The sequence below is a fragment of the Triticum dicoccoides genome, chromosome 2A (genome assembly GCF_002162155.2).
Source record: "Triticum dicoccoides isolate Atlit2015 ecotype Zavitan chromosome 2A, WEW_v2.0, whole genome shotgun sequence".
NCBI classification, from domain to species: Eukaryota; Viridiplantae; Streptophyta; class Magnoliopsida; order Poales; family Poaceae; genus Triticum; species Triticum dicoccoides.
This window is the reverse complement of record NC_041382.1, coordinates 114610006-114615764: the sequence shown is the minus strand read 5'-3', so window position 1 is coordinate 114615764 and position 5759 is coordinate 114610006.

The window sequence follows — 5759 nt, the reverse complement described above, 5'->3', positions numbered from 1 at the left end:
CTCTAATACCAATTGTTGGAAATTCATTCTCAGGACCGATCACATAAAATTGCACAAACACACGCGCACACAAAACTGATAGCCAAGGGCTCGTATCGTGCCCTTTTTCCTTTTTATTTCTTTTCTCCTTTTCTCTCTGTTATAATAAACTCATGCAAGGCTGTGCATATACATACATATACATACATATATATATATATATACATACATATATATATATATATATATATATATATATATATATATATATATATATATATATATATATATATATATATATAGCACAAGCAGGAGCAGCCCACCTAAAGACCTCGCAAACCTGTATTAGTTCTGGACTCCAAACCCTACACGGACTAATACTCCTACACCTAATTACAAGCACTACTAGGACACGTGCAAGCTAGCCTACCATCCGGAATCAACCAGCCAAAGCTAACACAACACGGCTTCCTAACGTACCTGATACTAGGAAACTTTAAACCGACTCATATTATGATTTCCTATCTCTACCATAACATGTTTGGATTACTCTAACAGTAGCGGCGAGCTAGCGCGGGGGCGCATGCGGCAGCAGCCACGGGCGGCAATGGAAGTAGCGGCCGGCAGCAGTAGTGAGCAGCAGAGCAGCTACGGTAAGCAGCAGTATAGCGGCGGCATCAACAGAGCAGAAGCAACGAGGAAAGGAACAGCGGGCACATGTGTACGCGAAAGCAGAGATCCGGCCACAGTGAACAACGGCGTAAACGACACGGATCGAAGGGGGGAAAGGGGGAACGGAACGAGGAGCTCACCACGAGCTCTATGGCACGGTCGGGGAGGCCGGAGGTGGACCGGAACTGCGGCAACGACGACGAATGTCGGTGATGTACGCGACGGAGATGAGCTCGATGGCGAGAGTACGAGCTGTCCCGGGCTCCCGGCTCGTTTCAAAGCACGTGGGTGAAGGAGTCGACGGTGTGGAAGCCCCTGAACTTGATCTCAGGCGACGAGAAGGCCGGTCGCTGAGACTATGATGACGGCCATGGCGAGCGCCGTTCGGATGCGTGCCGCAGAGAAGAAAACGGCGCGAGGGATGAGCAGGGAGAGGGTTAGGTTTGCTGGGGCGTTGAGGGGAGACTTATATATCACCAGGGGGAGCGGCGGATGGCCGGCACGTGGCCATCCGTGGCCACAGACGCTGCGCGCGTGTCCACCCAGCCTCTGATGAACAGAGGTAGGGGATGAGCGTTGTTGGGCTGGGCCGGCTCCTGTAGCAGCAGGCTGCAAGTGCATAGTAGGGTTTAGTTTTTATTCATTTTCTTTTAATTGTGCTTTCTTTTATTTCCTACTGTTTTATACTAATTTGAGCCAACAAATGGATTTTGTTAATTGTGAAACTTAGCACAATAATATTAGGTGTTATTTGGAGTTCGTATAAAAAGTTGCAAATTACTTCAAAAAATTGTAAATTTATTTAATTTGAGATGGTTCCATGAAAAGCTTTTTGGGTCAGTTAAAAAGAGCTTACGGGCACTTTAACATTATGAATAATATTGATTCTTTCATGAAAAATTGTTAGTGAATATTTTCAACCCATGGAATATTTTTATTTTACCTTTCGAAAATTTTAATTGTTTGACTTGTTTTTTTTGGAATCTGAATTTGAATCAGTTTTGGATCAAAGTGAGGTTTAGCAACATTAATCGGATGACAATGCATCATTAGCAGCGGGTTACTGTAGCTTAACTATTCGGGCGTCACAAACAATACATCATTCCCTTTGTCATCGATATGTTACTTGCCCGAGATTCGATTGTCGGTATCTACATACCTAGTTCAATCTTGTTACGGGCAAGTCTCTTTACTTGTTCCGTAATATATCATCTTGTGACTAACTCCTTAGTCGTTTGCTTGCAAGCTTATGATGTGTATTACCGAGAGGGCCCAGAGATACCTCTCCGATATTTGAAGTGATAAATCATAATCTTGATCTATGCCAACTCAACAAACACCTTCAGAGATACCCGTAGAGCATCTTTATAATCACCCAGTTATATTGTGACGTTTGATAACACATAAGGCATTCCTCCGGTATCCGGGAGTTGCATAATCTCATAGTCGAAGGAATATGTATTTGACATGAAGAAAGCAATAGCAATAAAACTGAATGATCATTATGCTAAGCTAACGGATGGGTCTTGTCCATCACATCATTCTCCTAATGTTGTGATCCCGTTATCAAATGACAACTCATGTCCATGGTTAGGAAACCTTAATCATCTTTGATCAACGAGCTAGTCCAGTAGAGGCTCACTAAGGACCTGGTATTTGTTTATGTATTCACACATATATTTAAGTTTCTGATTAATACAATTCTAGCATGAATAATAAACCTTTACCGTGATTTAGGAAATATAATAATAACTATTTTATTATTGCCTCTAGGGCATATTTCCATCACGATTCTGACCTCCCCTGCTCCTATATATAAAAGGTACCCAGAGGAGCTCCCCGACGCCACTCACTTGCCCATCCAAAAAACCCTCTCTGAAACTCCCTCCTCTGCGGCCGCTGTCCGTGGACGTTTTCGACGCCGTCGAGGTGAGCTAGACCAGATCCCTTCTCTATTCTTCGTATCTTTACGCTTCGCATCTCCCTGACATGTCCTCCCTTCCATTTTTCTAGCCCGAGCGTGTTCCCCACGGCACACGCAACCGGCCAGAGTTCGCTGCAACTCCGGCGGCCTTCCATCTCCACCACAGAATGAGGTCGAGGCTGGAACCTTGTCAAACGGGCTTCCCTCGACCTCCTCTTTGCCCATTTTTTTACGTCGGTGACTTTTCTTCTCCAAATTCGGCAAAACTCCGGTGAACTCTCTCTCTCCCTAATGTACAACACCTATTTTTTCTGTTAAAAATGAAGAGTTATTAGCCTATCAGAACGCGACACATGGCAGCCAATATTAAATCCCGTAATCATTTTCAGAAAAATGTCCAAACTTCAAAAATTCATATCTCCTAAACCGCATGTCTGAATTGGATAATTTTTATATCTCCGGATTTGCTGGAACATATAGTTTCTTATGGAACTAGAATATTTCACTTTTGAGCAAATTCAAATTTAGTTCTGATTTAAACAAGAAATTGAGTAAATTTTCTATATCTTTTAATCTAGAAATCACATGGAAATGTTCCAATTACCAAAGTTGGTCCCTAGAACCATACCCTTCTGTTAGAACTCAATTCTTAATTTTTCAACAATGTTTGGTTCCTATTTTGACCAGTACACCTAAATTTGACCTCCTTTAGTCATAATTTAACCACTTGATCCAATTACATTTAATTATTATATAAATCTTCTTAGAAGATCCCTAGAAAACCTCTCTGTTCATATGTTGCTGGCATAAAAAATGGGAGATAGTAAATTATTAATTTCAATTCCCTAAATTCATACGGCTTTCAGTTCCCATAGTCGACCATAAGTCTAATATTCTAAATATTTTCTTTATGGAAATTTTGTTATCAAACCTTGTCTCTCAATCACTATGTATTGACACCATGATATTCACTTAACCAATTTGATCCACCCTAGAATAAAATATATGCCTATTCCCATCCAAATAAACTCGATCTTATCTCAATCATAACCATGACTCTATAATTATCATAAGGATGTACTTATATTGTTAATTTGCATCTTTTTGTTGGATCTTCATTTTGAGTTGTTGTGTGTTGAAGTAATTTTATTTTATCGTTAGATAAATCGTAAAGTGAAGGAGTGATGATAATAAATAGGGAATCAACTTCAAGATTTAGGCAAGTTGAATCATGCTTTCACCTATATTTTCATATTATGCATATCTCTTTAAATTTTATTATTATGCATGTTTTACTACAAAGTTTTGCAAATTATTATTGCTAGCTAAAGCCCTAGGGACTTGTAGATATGCTTAGCCATGCTTACAAAGAAAAGGGTTGGGAATCAAGCAAGTTTTAAACGATTAAACTTGCCCTCTTTTGGGGCAACATTTTGTGAAAACTTTTCAAAAATAAAACTATATACTCATTCACTTCTACTCCTAGGGCGGAATGGTATTGATGAGAGCGTCCACAAGTGATTGCGCCCAACTGGGGTCTTGCACACAGGTTTTTGGCGGGGACCGTCCTCTAGGGGATTGAGATCTTTCAAGTACAGTTGGATGTAGCTTCCAGTACAATCACATGCTAGTACTATGGGCTCTATCTTAGCTTAGTACTAACGGGAAATACTACCCCGGGACAGCCATCGGAGAGAGGCCTTCGTGTCGAAGTTGCGGGCGGCTTGGTCGGTATAGGGAGCTATTACGGAAAGGATTCATCACAATCTTCTCCTAATCATCCACCCAAGTGTGTAACGATAAATGGGGTTGATTGTGTTGTGTGGAGAACGTGTATGACCTCTGCATAGGGTTAAACCTGATCAATTAGTCATGCCCCCGGTTATGGGAAATTTTGAGCAACTAAAGACTTGGACTGGAGAAGAATATCCCCTTTTTTATAAAGTCTATTTTAAGGGTTAAAGTTGAGGAATGAGCCTACTGAATGTGTTTCACTTCAACCTTATGTATGTTTTATACTAATTTGGAGAATTATCACTGGTGTATATTCAAGTGTCGTACTCCTGCCTTTTATACTAAAAACTATTTTTTGTTTCAAAAGAAGTTTACAAAACTTAGTATAGGAGAAAATTGGTTTATGCAAAGGAAATCTCCACCAATACTTACCCTGCATATAAATTCTGTTAAACTTTCCTTTGCAACTTGTGAGTACATTCCACCTACTCATCTGCACCTATCATGTGCAGATCTCGATAGATTAAGAGACGATAGGGTTATGGTCTACACTCAATGAGCTCCGTGGCATTGATGGTGACCTAACTTAGTGACTGCTATTTTATGTGCCAGCATTGAGCTATGCCAATGGTATTTATTTGCTTAACTCTGGATCTATTGTTGTAGTAAAATGATGTATGTCTTACTGATATTCATTCTTTTTTAATTTGTATGCTAGCTATGATCCAGGGATAGCACTGTAAGCATAGACACTTGGTTTTTATAAAATCCTGGCCGTGACAACTATAATCACACATAAGAAACCACTCAAAGATTCAAAAAGAATGCAAATAAAAAACTTATGAAAAACTCCAAAAGGTCCAAATAAAGTTTCTGGACAGAAACATATTTTTGACAGTCGTAAAATTATGTGACTTTGTTTTAAAAAACTATATGTCAAGAGCTTTAACTAGCAAAAAGAATCAACTAAAACAGAGTTCTGAAATTAAAGTTATGACCTAATCAAGTTTAAATTTGAATCTGTTTAAATTCAAATTTTAATGTTTCAAAAATATTTTTAGTTGGGTTTATTGGATATATGGTATCGAGACGAAGAAATTGGCGTTGGTTTCACTCAATTTGGATAACCCGTTGAAAAATTATTAACGTTCGAGTATCGGTGCAAACACTACAAACTTTTGTCTATTCAGTGACAAAAACCCTGACGGAGAAATAGAAAATGTCCCCTGAAACCATTTTCAATGAGGGCCCACTGTCACTAGATGTTTCCTCCTGGGGCAGCCCCTAGGCAACTTTGGTGACGTTGTGGCCTGATTTTCAAGGACGAGTTTGGGCGTCACTACGCATGTCCATTTTCTGGGACGGTTCGTAGTGTCACATAAAATGTTTAGTGTGACAAAAAATGGCCAGCTGGTTATAAAAATGATTTAATAAATGGCCAGTAGAATGT